The sequence below is a fragment of the Pinus tabuliformis genome, chromosome 1_1 (genome assembly GCF_031772625.1).
Source record: "Pinus tabuliformis cultivar Carrire ecotype Pingquan chromosome 1_1, CPIR1, whole genome shotgun sequence".
Classification (NCBI taxonomy): Eukaryota; Viridiplantae; Streptophyta; class Pinopsida; order Pinales; family Pinaceae; genus Pinus; species Pinus tabuliformis.
In genome coordinates, this window is record NC_142297.1 from 498,960,247 (window position 1) to 498,976,853 (window position 16,607).

Consider the following 16,607-nt stretch of genomic DNA (forward strand, 5'->3'; position numbering starts at 1 on the left):
TGGCCCTGGGAGGATGACACAACTAAAAGTACAAGAAAAAGAATATGATGGCCATAATTAAAAACAAAAGAAGATCAAAATTCAAAAGATGGCCGAGACATACACATTAGCACATGGACAAAAGCCTAGCATGATCTCCACCTCACTCATTATGGCCATCACTTGGTTCCTGAGCACATGTCGCTCTTAATATTATGAGAAGGAACCCTTGGATGTCCCAACCCTTGGTGGGTAATGAGTTGACTCACCCTAAAGGGATAATAATTGTTATACATCATACAAAGCAAGCTCTAACCCTTGAACTACAAGTAGTAATGCAAAGAAAAAATCAATGAAAAGTAAAAGGCACACAAGAGGGGTGGGAAAACAAAGGCTGAGTTGGTAATTCATGCATCCACGATTGCTCCCTTGCCACATCTATACACTCAGAATGAGGAGACCATCATAGTTGGTCCCTTTCACCATGGCACTTTGCCATGAAGTCTTCTCCCCTCCATTCCATCATTATTCACATGACACCTATCAATTGAAGGGTGGACCAAGAACACGTCATTTCCCCTTGGGGGCTAGAAACAGCTAATAGGGTGGTTTATTGGCCACTCCTGCCTAGGGAGGTAATAATATAACAAGTTCAAACTTCAAAGCTTTAATTTTTGGAAGAAGGCCTTGTTTGAAGTGTCAAATTTCCTATTAATTGCAAGCTTGGTTAACTTAGATTTAAAAAATGAATAAATGTACTTGATGATGTAGATGCTAGCACTAGATATTGTGTGTAATTGTCGAGTGGTTCCACATCCATGGGTTGGGAAACTTAATTCGGGTTCAAGTCCTTCAAAGGAGCATATTGACACCCATGGGTGAGGGCTGAGGCATTGAGAGACATGGGTCTCCGAGCTCTAGCATAGCATTACACATAGCCTTGGGAACCTCCAACACCTACAACATTTTAGCACTTTTCCCTACATTGATGACTTTTATGGCATGATTCTCCTAGACCAGAATGCCCCTAATCGACTTAGCACTTCATGAGGATTGGTAGCTAAATCCAGGGCCCAGAGGAGGATGGTCTCACACCTTAGGACATGGGAGGGCTAACACCACCTTGAGAGCCCTCAACATTAGAGCGGAGACAGGAATTTTGACCACTTGGAGACCCATGCGACTACTTTTGTACCCCAAAATGAAAATTGGGGTCCACACAGCGAGATTGACAAAGACCTAGGGGCCAACCCCTAGGAGAGGATTTTAGAGGGCCTCTACTCACACCATGGCAACCTAAGCCCTCAATGTTTTCCCTAAGAAAGACTACGCATGCATGACATCAACATTTCTTCCCTTACAACTCACACATGTGGGAGCAATTTTATGTTTTCTCATAGGCTATTAGGTTGGCTTGTGGCCTAGATTGTTTCTTGCACATTATTTTATGATTCTAGGGCCTAGTAGGATAAAATAGGACATTGAACTCCTCATATAAATAGAGGAGGAGCCATTTGAATCATTCATCATCAGACACTTCGGATTTTCAGCCTCCTTTGCTGAATTTGACATTCTTTCTTGCAGAGGATTTGGGATATATGAATGCATTTTGATATTTGGCGTTGATTTGCCTATCTTTGGAGCTATTCTTTGGATCTGTGGATGGAATATTTGCATTTTATCTTGTAAATGTACCTAATTGCTGAATATTTTTTTCTTTCATCTATAATGTATGGAATAACATTGACACTAGGTTATGCAAATTGTACCCTAATTTATTGAAGATTATTGAATGTTATCTAGATGATCTATTGCATGCTTTACTCATACATAACATGTGAATGTATTTCCTATTGGTGAACTCTTGGTAGCTCTCCCATGAAAAATCCACTATCCATTGCATGGTAAATGTTTGAAGTTTGTTGCTAGGGCATTGAATTTTCATCCCCCCTAGAAACCTTTTAGCTGATTTGTCACATCATAAACTCCATACTTCTAAGGGACAAGGGACTGGTCCATCTCGTGGGTGATCATACTTATCTTTTATCCATAAATTCACTTTCTCCAATTCGGCCCCTTCAAGGCCAAGCTTGCTAACTAGGGCTTGGTGCAAATCCCTAGGCAAGGTGAGTTTGTGGGATTGGAGAGCCTAAACATCAAAGGGATTGAATTTTCCACAAAATCCATCCTTTTGGTGGGCATCCACTTCAATCTTATCCACAAATTTCCTTTCCCTAGTTTTCCCTTTAGGGGAACCCTAGTTTAGTCTTGATTCAACTTAGGGGCTTCTTTGAACGTTTCATGAGCCCTGGTCTTGATAATATACATTGTTGGAAACCTTTTCTTCTAGCCTTGACCTATGGTTTCTCCAACACAAACTTATCAATCAAACCTTAGGTCTCGGGTCTCATCAAATACGACTCTATCAAGAAAGCGAATTGCCTCCTATTGGAGAATTGAACCTAAATTGTGACTTTCTAGTAGAGAGCCTCATTGTGTCACCTTGTACCCTAAGCTTAGAATACCAATTCGATGAGCTTCTCACATAGCGGGACTCCTCCCATCGATGAAAATCCATTAAGAGCAGGGGGTTTTGGTTGTGGTGAAAGTGGGCCAGTATCCCATTGTTGTCTCTTGGTCTAGTGTTAGCCTTGCAAGGTGAACCTCTCTACGACCTGCTAGATTTTGTGGCAAAATTTTTGGCGTTGTTTCCTGGGAAGAAACAAGTCCACCTTCCCATAGAATCTAGCTTCTTTGAAGAGGTGAATTCTCTGACGATGAGATAGATCCTCTATTGGTGACTCCTAAAACAACTGGTTTTGAATCTCCAGAGAGTACTACTTAAAGAACCATAGCTCCAAGAACTAGAGCCGCTACTAGGAGGGGTGAAGCTAATCCATTCTCCTATTAGAAAACCTACCCTCACAACTAGACAACTTTTCCCTAATAATCCTTCTCATCCAACCATGATTAGGCCTTGGGAACTTGTATCCTGCAAGCCTCTAGACTTTAGTAGGTTCCCTGATGCCCCTCACCCTCTGACAAATACCATGAGTGGATTCCAAAATTTAGTGGCAATGAAGTCACAACCACAAAAATACATGTTCACATCTTCTACTGGGCGATAGCTCCCAAGCATATTGACCATGAGGATGTTATCATGATGCTCTTTTCTCTATCATTAGATGGTGATGCTAGAGATTGGTATTTTAGCCTTCCACAAGGAAGAATTACTAATTGGGATTAATTTCACAATGCATTCAAGAATAGATGGGCATCTGATTTGGATAGGAGTATGGCTCTCGATAGATTCCTAGCTATGGCTAAGACTAACAAAGAGATTTTTAAAGAGTACATTCAAAGGTTTAAAAATCACCTTAGGGAAATTCCTGAGAGGCTTAGACCTTTAGATTCCATTATCCTTGAGAGATTTATTAAAAGTTGTTGGGGGCAATTGAATTATGCCCTAAGAGACAAGGATCCTAACTCCTTGACTGAGGCCAGGAAGATAGTGATGCCCTCTGAACAAAATTTAAATGTTGCACAAATCAACATGTTCAATTATCCTATGGTATCAGTTGAGTCTAAGCCAAAGTCAAAATCTTATTCCGAGGAGCTTATACAAGCCTTCACTCAAAAAATAGAAAATTTCACCAATAAAGTCACTTAAGGCCAAAATACTCTCATGAATAGAATGACTATGCTAGAAAATAAGCAAGAGTCTATGCTAAACTTTCCTCTTAGAAATCAATTCAATAAGGACAAATCCTTCCCTAAGAAAGGCACTGAAGGAAACTGTAAAATGTTACCAACATTCTTGCTCCAACCAATTTGGAAGGGAAAGGAGGGTCACCTTGGGGGCAACCTTCTGAATATACTCAAGAGGATAGTCCTTCTGAGAATGAAGAAGAGGGGGAAATTTCTAAGCATTTGAATGTCATTCGTGAAACCCATCCCTTCAATATCTTGCTTGGAGAGTCCTATGTTCACCCACAACCTAGCCAAGCCCAAATCAATGCTAATCATACTAAGCATGTTCTAGCTATGCAAAGCAGCGGGAGTTTTAAAGGTTTTCAATACTCTAGGAAAAGCAATGACCAGGCCCAAATAGGATCTAGTTCGGGAAATCCATGTCATGGGAAGAACCCTTCCCAAGGGTCATCTCATAGCAAGTCAAAGCCCAAGCCTAGGAATGATGAAATCCAGTTGGATGTGGATACGGGTAGCGTTGTGGCTAAAATCCCTATGCAAGTCCCCATAAAGGAGATGGATAAGCTCCCTCCTGATAGGAGTTAAATAAAAAAATATTTAGGTCTTCATGATGAGCCTGATGACCCTCCCATTATATTACAAAACAAACTTTAACAAAGGAAACAAAGGTCATGAACCATTCTTATTGTCCCTACAAATCAATAGACTTATACTTCATAAGTGTATGCTTGACTCGAGAACCTCTACTAATGTCCTGCCATTAAAGGTAATACATCAATTGGAATTAGAAATCATTAGACCATATCAGAATGTGTGTGGTTTTGATTCTAGGTTAATCCTCGTACATGGTCTTATTAAGGGGCCGCCTTGAGGTCTCTCTCGTTGCTAATAAAGACATTTTTGTGCTCATGAATATGGTTGTGATTGATGTCATTGATATATGGGGGATGTTACTATCAAGGAAATCGAGCACCTCATGTTGATTTCTGGTAGCATCGGATGTGCTCTAAGTCTCAAATTTTGCAGGGAGGCTTAGGCACATGTATTCCAAAGAACCCAAAAATCGTTTTGGGAAATTCTACCCAAAAACAGTGGTATTAAAATAATTAATTATTTTCAATGCGACCCTAAGTCTAAACTTAGGAAAATAAAATAATTAAAGGGTATAACTTCTAGAAGAAGATGAGGATCAAACAAAAATGATCTTATCCATTGATTAGCTTCTAATTCAGGCCGTTGAATGTCAATTGGAGATTATTTAAGGATCCTTGAGGGTCACTTGGAAAAACACACAAAGAGAGTTCAGAGAATCAATTTTTTGAGGCAAGGCAACTGCCGGGAGATATTCGATAATGAGCTTTTGTAGTGAGGGGCAAGGATAGTTGGGTTGGACTATCTTCTCTAGGACCCAGGATCAGTAGCAGAGAGGCAAAGAGAGACGAGGAGGAGGCAGCGCATACCTAGGAGGGTTGATGTTGGTCGAGAAGGGCCCATGCAGAGCTTATGCAAAGCCAGAAGAGCTCACATAGAAGCAGCGCAGTCTTCCAATGCAGAAATCCAAAATCTGTTGGGGAGCTGAGATTTCTGAGCCGGGAGGGTTGGGAACTGCTCCATAGGGTAGACGTTTCCTAGTTGGGCTGATGCAAAGCCCAGGTTAACGCAGGGCCAGAGCAGAGCTAGTCGGGGATAGTTGATTCAGTTGCTAGAACAAACATAATTATCGGGTAGAGTGAGGTAATCTCACTAAGTTTTTTTGCCAATTTATTTTCTTTGTAACTAGATTTCCGGAAGGGCATCTAGAGTTGTATTCAGAAACTACTGCATAATAATAAAAACCCTCAGAGTTGTTGCACCGGTTTTCCCGCATTGGGTTTTTTTGGGGACATTTGTCCAAAAAATACTGTCACTTGTGCATCTTTCTCTATTTGTTTTGTTCTTGTTTTAGGAAAATTAATTAATTAAGTGAAGGTTGCAGTGTGTTAGCTTCGATATTTGTTGTAGGAAACAGTAAATAATTTGTTTCAGTATTTAACAGATAGGAGAAGTTTCATGAGTTGCTACAGTTGGTGATTCAGGTGGGATTCTCGAATTTTCACATGGTATCAGAGCATCGTAGGTGAAGCAAGAAAGAACAGTACCAGAGACCCAACGCTGAGCAAAAGAGGGAGTTCGAAAACGCTGTAGGAGGCAGCAGTTTGAAACCCCAGAGGGTTTGCGCAGTTCTAGTCGAAGGGCTGAAATTTCGAGATAGTCTCTCTTCGAGTGAGTCGATGGAGAGAAGGGCTACTAGATCGAGTTTTTGTCGAGGCAGAGGGATCAGTGCAGAAGCCTCAGCGTGACGAGAGCTGGTGGGACACAATGTTTTCTACAAGCCGTTTTGCTGGGCAAAAAGATGTCAGAGGAGAAGGAAGGAGCACGATTGAGGGAATTTCTTCTCAGAGGACTTCCAGACAAGGAATCTGAATTCTCACTTGCTAAGCAGCAGTAGAGAGAGGTAGATCTACAAGCTCCAACAAGGAATGCGTAGGCTAGTCTAGTGTTGCTCAAAATAGGGAGGAGGTCATTCGACAGTTCTTGTGGCACAAATGACAACAAGTGGCTTGAGGGATCAGGACAAGTTGGATGGGGCATCCAACTACGTCATATGGAAGGCAAGAATGGCGTTCCTTCTAGATGAACATGCCCTCAAGACATATGTCGACAATGTAGTGGTTGAACCAGCAGATCCAGATCTACTAAATAAGTACCGAGCTGAGATGGCAAAGGCAAAAAGAATGATCCTCGACTGAGTGAAGGATCATGTGGTCTATCACATCGCTAGCAAAGGGACTGCTAAGGAGATGTGGGACGCATTGTCTACGTTATATCAGGGATCTTCTGAGCAGCAAAAGATGTACCTTGAACGGAAGATGAGATCTGCTTAGATGCAGAAGGGGGAGCGTGTCGATCCATTCCTCATGAAGCTTCAAGAGACCCGTGATGAATTGTCTGTTGTGGGGCATACACCTCACGATTAAGAGTTGGTTAGACTGGCCCTCAATTCTGTCTCAGATGAGTGGGAAGTCTTTGTCTAGAGTATCCTGGGGAGAGCAGCTTTGCCGAATTGGGATGAGATGTGGGCAGCTCTAAAACAAGAGGAGTTGAGGAGAGACCTAGTCAAAGTTAAACTTCACAGAACCAGGAGCAATGGGTCGAAGCCCAAGGAGGAGGAGAATGCAGCCCTTGCATCAAAGGGACAACAGGAGCAACGGAGACGTAAGAAGGATGTCTCGAAGATCAAGTGTTTCAGGTGTGGTGAGATGGGTCACTACGCTACATAGTGTCCTCTCAGGAAGAAGGACAAAGATGAGAAACACAATCTGAAGGTTGCACTCGCAAAGATCGAAGAGGAGTTCGCCATGACAGCCGAGATACCTCCAGGAGGGAGGTGGGCTGATTTGGAGTTGTAGTTCGAAAGAGCTACAGATGGGCAAGATCCTTGAGGAGCCCACCTCTTGGATCAATTCCTTGCTACGGAAGTCTAGTTCAGAGATATTAGGATGGACTAGTGTTGGATGATGCTGACGAGTGTCAAAGAGACAGTTGCAGTGGCTAGGAGCACCAGAGTCTGAGCAGCGCAGAGCTGAGTTGGAAGAAGTACAGATGGCATAGATTAGAGGTCAGCAATAGCTCAATAGATTCAGAGGGTCAGCGCAAAGACTAATAGCAGTTGGGCTCCAGCGTTCATGTGGTATCATATTGAACACAGTTAGTTCAGTAATTTGGGATGTGTTTCCGTTGCTAATGCAGTAGCAACAGTAGTTTGTAGTGCAGTAGCAATTTGTAGTGCAGTAGCAGTTCACAGTGGTAGTGCCAAGAGTAGTGCGGATTCAGAAATTCAAAGGGATTTGCAATATGGATGCAGTGTTGACAAGTGGCCGGGTCAGCAGCAGTATAGACGCAACATTTGTGGAGAGGTTGGTAGACAGCATGTCATACATCAGCAACGCAGAGGGATATGTTACAGAACAGTGTGATGCTTCAGTTGGAGGCATTACTAGAGCACATTCCTCGCTAAGAGGGAGTGTTAATTTCTGGTAACATCGGATGTGCTCTAAGTCTCAAATTTTGCAGGGAGGCTTAAGCACGTGTATTCCAAAGAACCCATAAATCATTTTGGGAAATTCTACCCAGAAACAGTTGTATTAAAAATAATTAATTATTTTTAATGGGACCCTAAGTCTAAACTTAGGAAAATAAAATAATTAAAGGGCATTGTTGTCGCACAGATTGTCTGGGCAGCGCGACAAAGCTCAGACTGGGGGCTGTCACCCTGGTCCCCGATCTCTCCGTTTAAGCTGTCTCCCGAGGCTAAGCGGGGTGGACCCTATGGGATAAAGGAAGACTAACTGTGGACCAGTTGGGTTGGGAGAGACAGTAAGGCAATTTAGAACCTGATTGATTTTAGAAATTAATGTACCAGTGCCTTATGGAGTTAATGATTAAATGATTTTTTATTAAATGTTGCAGAAATATGAACCTTGTAATTCCATGACTAACAATCCTTTATCATCAGATAATCCAAACACTGATACATTTCATCATATGCAAGATGTACAGTATTCTAGCAAATAAATTTCAAAAGATCAAATGCTTTAAGCAACCACGAAATTTAAATGCTGACCAGATTCAAATAGTTAATCTCCAGATATAAACATTTTAAGCACATTTAACTATATCACAACAGAAAAAAGACTTTAAAAAGGATTTCCAATTTTTAATTAGTCTTTTTTCTGAATTTTTTAATTTTTAAATATTATTATTATTATTATTTTTAATGATATTTTTGCTAAAGTGAAATAAACAAAAATCTAAAACAAAAATCTAAACTATACAATAAAAACAAAATTCTTAATAAAAGCCTAAGGATTAAAAATTTTTATGCATTTTTATTTTTCTGAAATTTTTTTATTTTTATTTTTTATGAATGAAATAAAAAATAAAACAATATAAATATTTTGATTTAAAACTATCTTAAGTAATGTGAACAAAAACCCAAACTAAAAATCTTACTAAAAATAAACCAAACCCAAAATTGCTTTCTATATTTTTATATTTTTTTTATATTTATAAAGTTCTAAATAAAATCTAAACTATACCATAAAGCCCAAAATCCAAATTTAATCCTAAAATCTAAGCTAGATAGCAACGCTTTATCAAAATTTAAATAACTTACCAAGAAATAAAATTTATACTAACCCTAAGCTAAAAATGAAAATCTAAATATATAAAAAAAAGAAGGCTGAGATTTTGTTTGCGTTACGGCGGGTGTGAGGATGTACGATGGAGAGGATTTGAGAGCTACGGGTAAGGGAGGAGGAGCGGAGAATTGCATGCAGATGGCCAGCAAGGGAAGATCGCAGCTACAGGTTAGAGGACGGAGAATGCGTGGAATGTTTCAGAGGGTACACGCATGTAGCACGTATAGTTTTATAATTTGTGGCAGTGTACAGGTAGTGTGTGAGGAATGTGATGCGGTGAGAAGAGCAGGGTGGACGACAACATCGTGAAGGAGTTTGCAGCAACGTAAGGCACCAGATGAATGCTCACGCAAGAAGACAAATTTATTGCAGGTTAGGAACAGCAGTGTGGAAATCAACGCCGATTGCAAGAGGAGGAAGAGCGGAAAGGATGCAAGGGAAATGGATGCACGTGAGGGATGTGGAAGAGATGGTCAGCAATAGGAGGGGAGCCAACTACGAGAGAATAAGGAGCTGTGTGCAGACAAAGGGAGAAGAATGGTGTAAGAGGGTCGATGGCGGCAGCATGCTAGGGAACGAAAGGTATGATGGGTTCTTATGACAGCGAAACAGTGAACAGTTGGAGCTCACGAAAATCTGAGGGCGAAGGACGCTGCGATTAGGGGCAATTGCCAGACTGTGGAAATATATAAAATAGAATGCAGATTTGCCCTGAAAATTTTAAAATGTTCCTGTAACACCATGAAACCCCAGGATGCCACAGCATAAAAAAAGATTTCGAAATTTTCTATCAAAATGAAATCCCAGGCAACAAATAGATAGCCTGGAAAACCCCCGAATTTCTTCATAAACCTTTTCTAGAAAACCCCTGCAAGAGTTGCATCTAAGGCCAGATCTTATCCTCCGGGGCCTAGATCTGGCTTTAAACAAAAATATCCTCTTCAGCGCTGCACCCTGCAATGACAAAACAAAATACCTAGAAAAAATATGTGCAAGGAACAAAACTAAAAAAACCCTAAAAAGCTAAATAATTACACTATTCACAGTTTAAAGGCTCTAAATAGCCAGATTTGTCAATATGCCACAAAAATATTTTTAAAATTTTAAATTTAAGATGAGGTGCTTCAGAAAACCCTTCGTGCATTCACCAGAAAATTTCAAATGATAAGCTCGGGATCAAAACTGGCTGGGCTCTTCAGAAAATGCAATCTGGGAGTTGGCTGGTTCAGCCGAGAACTTCCCCGAATGCCCGTAATCTCAAAAAAAAGGATTTCCTGCACAACTTAAATCAACCATTAACGAAGAAGGAGAAAACGATACTAAAATCCAAATGTAATGGAGATACCTGCCATCATATCCAGAAATTTAACTACCATTCAAACCCTAGTGACTAAACAAGATACCTGTGTTTAAAATCACTCTTCATCAAGCTATCATCAATGGTTGAAAATAAATTTATGCAGAAAAATAAAACATCTTACAACAATTCCAGAAGAGTAACACCAGCAAGATTTCAACCCCAAAGTCTTTCTTTATTGCACAAAAAATGACTACAAGAGAGCTTTCTTTAGCACACGACTCTAAGATCGAATGATCTGAAATGACCCCTGACACCCTATTTAAAGGAAAAATTTCCCAACAACTAGTTTGAGTGATCCATGTCAAAATGATTTCGACCGTCGATGAGGATCAAAATCTCTTTTAATCTCATCCGTCGAAATTTTAAATGCATTTTAATATATTAAAAATTAAAATTTTGCATTTATTTCCTCAAAACTTTGACTTATTATTATTTTATTATTTTATTTTATTTTTTCAAATTTTTATTTATTTTTTAAATTTTATTTTATTTTATTTTTTATTTTTTAGTTTTTTTTTAATTTTATTATTTTTACTGGACCCTCGAACTTAGCCTTTGGAAAAATCACCTAAGACCTAGGACCCATGAGGGGATTAATTATTTTCTAACCCTCAAGACACTTTACATCATGACTTTTACAATTTTACATCTCAAGGGGGAAAACCCATTTGACATAGACCCTCATAGACCACCCAGTTCTGCGACACAAATATAATTTAGCAAATCAAGCAATTTGTAATAACCTAACCAAATAGTTAGGATTATTTCCAAATTACTTTTACATAGACTCGAAGCACACTAGGATTCCCCTAAGATTCTAATGACAAAATCCATTCCGGCTTTGGGGTTAGGCTGAAGGAAAACTCTGCCGATCATGGGTCGGTGAGACAAAAAACCTTTCGGAACGTAGATTATCACTAGAAAATTAGGTTTGCCTAGGAAATTACATACATGACACAGATCTGCTAAGATTATTTACAATTTACACATGCAGACTGGGTTTACAACATAATATGATCGGGCTGATGATGATAATCGAGTGGCACGGACACGTCGATCAAGCGCTATCCCTTTTGCAAAAAAAGGGGGTGTACTACTATGGGTAGTTGCACGTAGTGGTCAACAGGTATTAATATAAACTGTTGGTGTAACTTCTAGAAGAAGACGAGGAGCAAGAAGAAATGATCTTAGCCATTGATTAGCTTCAAATCTGGGTTGTTGAACGTCAACAAGGAGATTATTTAAGGAGGCTTGAGGGTCACTTGGAAAAACACACAGAGAGAGTTCAGAGAATCGATCTTCTAAAGAGAGCAACTGTTAGGAGATTTTCGATAGTGAGATTTTGTAGTGAGGGGCAGGGATAGTTGGGTTGAAGTATCTTATCCAGGACCCAAGATCAGTAGCAGAGTGGCAAAGAGACTCCAAGAGGAGGCAAGGCAGACCTAGGAGGGGTTGACGTTGGGCCAGAAGGGCCCACGCAGAGCTAACGTAGAGCCAGAAGGGCTCACACAGAAGCAGCGCAATCTTCCAGTGTAGAAATCAAAAATCTGCGGGGAGTTGAGATTTCTAAGCCGGGAGGGTTGGAAACTTCTCTAGAGGGCAGACGTTTCCCAATTGGGTCGACGCAGAGCCTGTTGAGGCTGACGCAAGGCCTATGCAGGGCCAACGCAAAGATAGCCGGGGACAGTTGGTTCAGCTGCCGAAACAAGCGAAATTGTCGGGTAGAGTGAGGTAATCTCACTAAGTTTTTCTACCAATTTATTTTCTCTATAACTAGATTCTCGAAAGGGCATCCAAAGTTGAATTTAGAAACCACTGCATAATAATAAAAGCCCTGAGAGCTGCTACACCGGTTTTCTCGCATTGGGGTTTTCCAAGGACATTTGTCCAAAAAATACTTGTGCATCTTTTTCTATTTGTTTTGTTCTTGTTTTGGGAAAATTAATTAATTAAGTGAAGGTTGTAGTGTGTTAGCTTCGATATTTGTTGTAGGAAACAATAAATAATTTGTTTCAGTCTTTTACAGATAGGAGAAGTTTAATCAGTTGCTGCAGTAGGTAATTCGGGTGGGATTCTTGAATTTTCACACCTCGGTGGGTGGCCAATTACAAATGGATCTATCATATGCCACTATTCCCGACCCTGATGGGACCCCCTTCATTCTCTATAGGGAACCCCAACTTCCAAATCATGTGGAGGACATTGATCCCTTTTCATTTCCTTTTCATCAACATGAGATCATGAACCAAAATCATCTAAATTGGCCAAGTCTCCCCCTTCTTAGGAAGTCCACCATATCAAGAAGTCAAATCTATAAGAAGCAATGGGTCCAAAAACCAGTGAAGGGTTCCCAAATAGGAGATATTACCTTGGTTGACAAGAATCTCATCCCCGTCGAGATCCATGGGAAAGTGGGTGTAGGATACTTTTATATTGCAAAGCTTGATGGTGAACTTTTACCTTCAACAATGAAAGGGAGTCGCCTCACCTCATTCGTATGCCTTGACATTCACATGCTAACAACACTCATCTCATGTTCTCATATAGATTAGAACACATTTAGAATAGACTTTGCAATAAGATTAGACTTTATATTCTTTATCAATTTGTTACTTTGATGAAAACATTGGCGATATCCTATGCCCATTGCACATGTTCCCAAACAGGTTGATTGTAATGTGCAGGATACAAATTTATGGTCCCAGAAGATTGCTAGAGTTCACATGAACTCCCCATTTGAATACATGGATCATGCACTCTATGGTGAGCTCATGTCTCAGTTGGAGCCAAATATTACCCACCCAAAGTGGGTGACCCCATAGGAGAAACTTTTTTCCTGCCATCTCTTCCAACCGATAGCCAACAGCCCCTAATAGCCACTAGTAGCCAATGATGTTGTGTCATTCATGTCTCCACCACTTGCATTAGTCATATGTTCCTCACCCATTTGGAGAGAGTGCACATTGGAAGGGGGGCTTCGATCAAAAGGTACTTTATTCATTTTTCAATCAAGTGATTATGCATGTTTGTATTTTGGGAATTTCGCAAGAATTATGGGGTAACCTAGAAGGAAAAGGGGTTTTGACTATCATTTTGTTTTGTCACCTTAAATGGGGGGCTAATTTTTGACCCTAGTCCTGTTGGCCCTCCCTTAATGGGTCAATTAGTATAGGAGGGGCACTATTTGGGAAACCCCTATTGAGATAGCATATTCCCATCTCTCCCTATTCATATTTCCCACTTGCCATCTTACATTACGATCCCCATGTTCCACTTCCCTTCTTTAATTTCAACTGGTCATTGGTTCTCTAGGATTGGCACCACACACACTAATACTTGGTTAGGGCCTAGAACTTGGGCCTAGGAGGTTGATACAACTAAAAGAACAAAAAAAATATATGATGGACACAAGTAAAAACAAAAGAAGATCAAAATGCAAATGATGGTTGGGTCGTACACAATAGCGCGTGGGAAAAATCCTAGCATGAGCACTACCTCACTCATTATGGCCATCACCTGGTTCTTGAGCACTTGTTGCTCTTCATATTATGGGAAGGAACCCTTGCATGTCCCAACCCCTAGTGGGCAATGAACTTCCTCACCCTTAAGGGGTAATCACTATTATACATCATACAAATCAAGCTCTAACCCTTGAGCTATGAGCAATAATACAAAAAAAAATCAAGAAAAGTAGAATACACAAAGAGAGGTGGAAAAACAAAGGCGAAGTTGGAAACTCATGCATCTGCGATTGCTCCCTCCCCACATCTATACACTCAAGATGAAGAGCCTATCATGGTTGGTCCCTTTGACCACGACACTTGGCCATGAAGTCTTCCCCCCTCCATTCCATCATTATTTACATGACAACTATCAATTGAAGAGTGGACCAAGGACATGTCATTTCTCCTTAGGGCCTAGAAACACCTAATAGGGTGGTTTATTAGCCAATCCTACCTAGGGAAGTAACACTATAATGAGTCCAAAGATTTAAGTTTGTAAGGGAAGTCTTGTTGAAGTGTCAAATTTCCCATTACTTGCAAGCTTGGTTCACTTAGATGAACAAATGATTAAATGTACCTGATGATGTAGATGCTAGCACTAGATGTTGTGTGTAATTGTTAGGTGGTTCAACATCCATGGCTTGGGCAACTTAATTGAGGCTCAAATTCTTCAGATGAGCATATTGACACCCACAGGTTAGGTGTTCATAGCCATGGCGAGTTGTAATAGAGCATCACACATATCCATGGGAACTTCCAGCACCCACAATGTTCTAACGCTTTTCACTATATTGATGACTTTTATGGGATGATGCACTTGGACCAGTCATGCCCACAGATGGCTTAGCAGTTCATGAGGGTTCGTAGTTGGATCTAGGGCCTAGAGGAGGATGGTCTCATAGCTTGACACTGGGAGGGATAACACCACCCTGACGGCCCACATCGTTGGAACAGAGACGAGTGTTTTGTCCACATGAAGACCCATGACACCACTTTTGTGCCCCAAAATGAAAATTGGGGTCCACAGAGGGAGATTAACAGAGACCTAGGGGACAAGTTCTACGCGACAATTTTATAGGACCTCTACTCACATCATAGCACCCAAATCCCTCATCCCTAAGCAAGCCTATGCATGCATGGCGTCAACACTTCTTCCGTTATGGATCACACATGTGGGAGGAATTTTATGTTTTCTCATAGGCTACTAGGTCAACTTGTGGCCTAGATTGTTTCTTACACATTATTTTATGAATTTAGGGGCTTTTAGGCTAAAATAGGACTTTGACCAACTGATTTTTCAAGTGCAATAGATATTAGCACAATATTTCTGAAAATCGATAATTAATTCTAATGATGTTGATCTTCTTTAACTATTCCAATATATCATTAAGCAATTATACTTAAAAATTTGAACCATAGAAGAAGATTAGAGATCACAATGCAAAAAGAGAATACAAGATTTACCCTAGGAAAAACCAATAAGGGGAAAAACCCAACAACCTTTTCAATAGAGAAATTCTTTTGTCCAACAAGAGACACACCTAGATCTTCTAGTCATCAACTAAGCTAAATTTCCCTTCAAAAAATTCATGGTCAAACTTGGTCAAACCTTCTAATTCAAGCCTCCCAATTCTGATCCACCACTTCATTCTACCGATCTTCCCTAGAGTGTCAGCCCTCCTGCAACTGCCAAAATCCCAAAATTTTGCCCCCCTGCAATTGCCTAGAAATTTCGGCCCGTACAACACAAACTACCTAGAAAAATGTGCACTGTAGAGAAAGAGTCTATCCACACATGCGAGGTTGAGATAGAGAGAAAGAGATGTAATTCTTACTTCTTTTCATCCTTCTTATCCTTCTTGTCCTTTGCTTGCTTGTCCAGAATATGCTTGATGAGAGAGATGCAAATTTGTGCCATGAGGAGGAGGTTGAACCATCTATATATTATGATCTGCCTAGGTCAAAGGGGTGTGACTCTGTGAGGACCAACTTGACTTGTAAGGAGGCTGTCTTGACAAACTTGGAGCCAAAAATTTCAAATTTAAAGATTCAAATTTTCTTCTTTCAAAATTCCAAATGGGACTTGGCTCAAAACATATTTTTCTTTTCACTCAATCACTTAAAATACACTTTACAATAATCAATGTAATACATCAAGGGCCAAATATACAGTATGAACACCGACAATAGTTACAAAATTTAAAATGACCTCCTCATATAAATAGAGGAGTCATTTGTATCATTCATCATCACACACTTGGGATTTTCGGCCTCCTTAGCTAAATTCAACATTCTTTCTTGCAGAGGATTTGGGATCTATGAATCCACTTTGATAATTGGAGATGATTTGCTTATCTTTGGCGCTATTCTTTAGATCTTTGGATGGAATATTTGCATGTTATCTTGTAAGTGTACCTAATTGTTGAATATTTATTTTCTTTCATGTCTAATGTATGGAATAATGTTGACACTAGGTTATGCAAATTGTGCCCTAATTTGTTGAAGATATATCAAATGCTATCTAGATGATCTATTGCATGCATTACTCGTAGATAACATGTGAATGTATTTCCTATTGGTGAACTCTTGGTATCTCTCCCATGAAAAATCCATTATCCATTGCATAGGAAAATGCTTGAGGTTTGTTGTCAAGGCATCAAATTTTCAGCCTCAGAAACTTTTTAGATGATCTATCACATGAAAGACTCCATACTCCCAAGAGACAAGGGACCAATCCATCTTGTTGGTGATAATACTAATATTTTATTCATAAATTCTCTTTCTCCAATTCGACTTCTTCAAGGCCAAGATTGC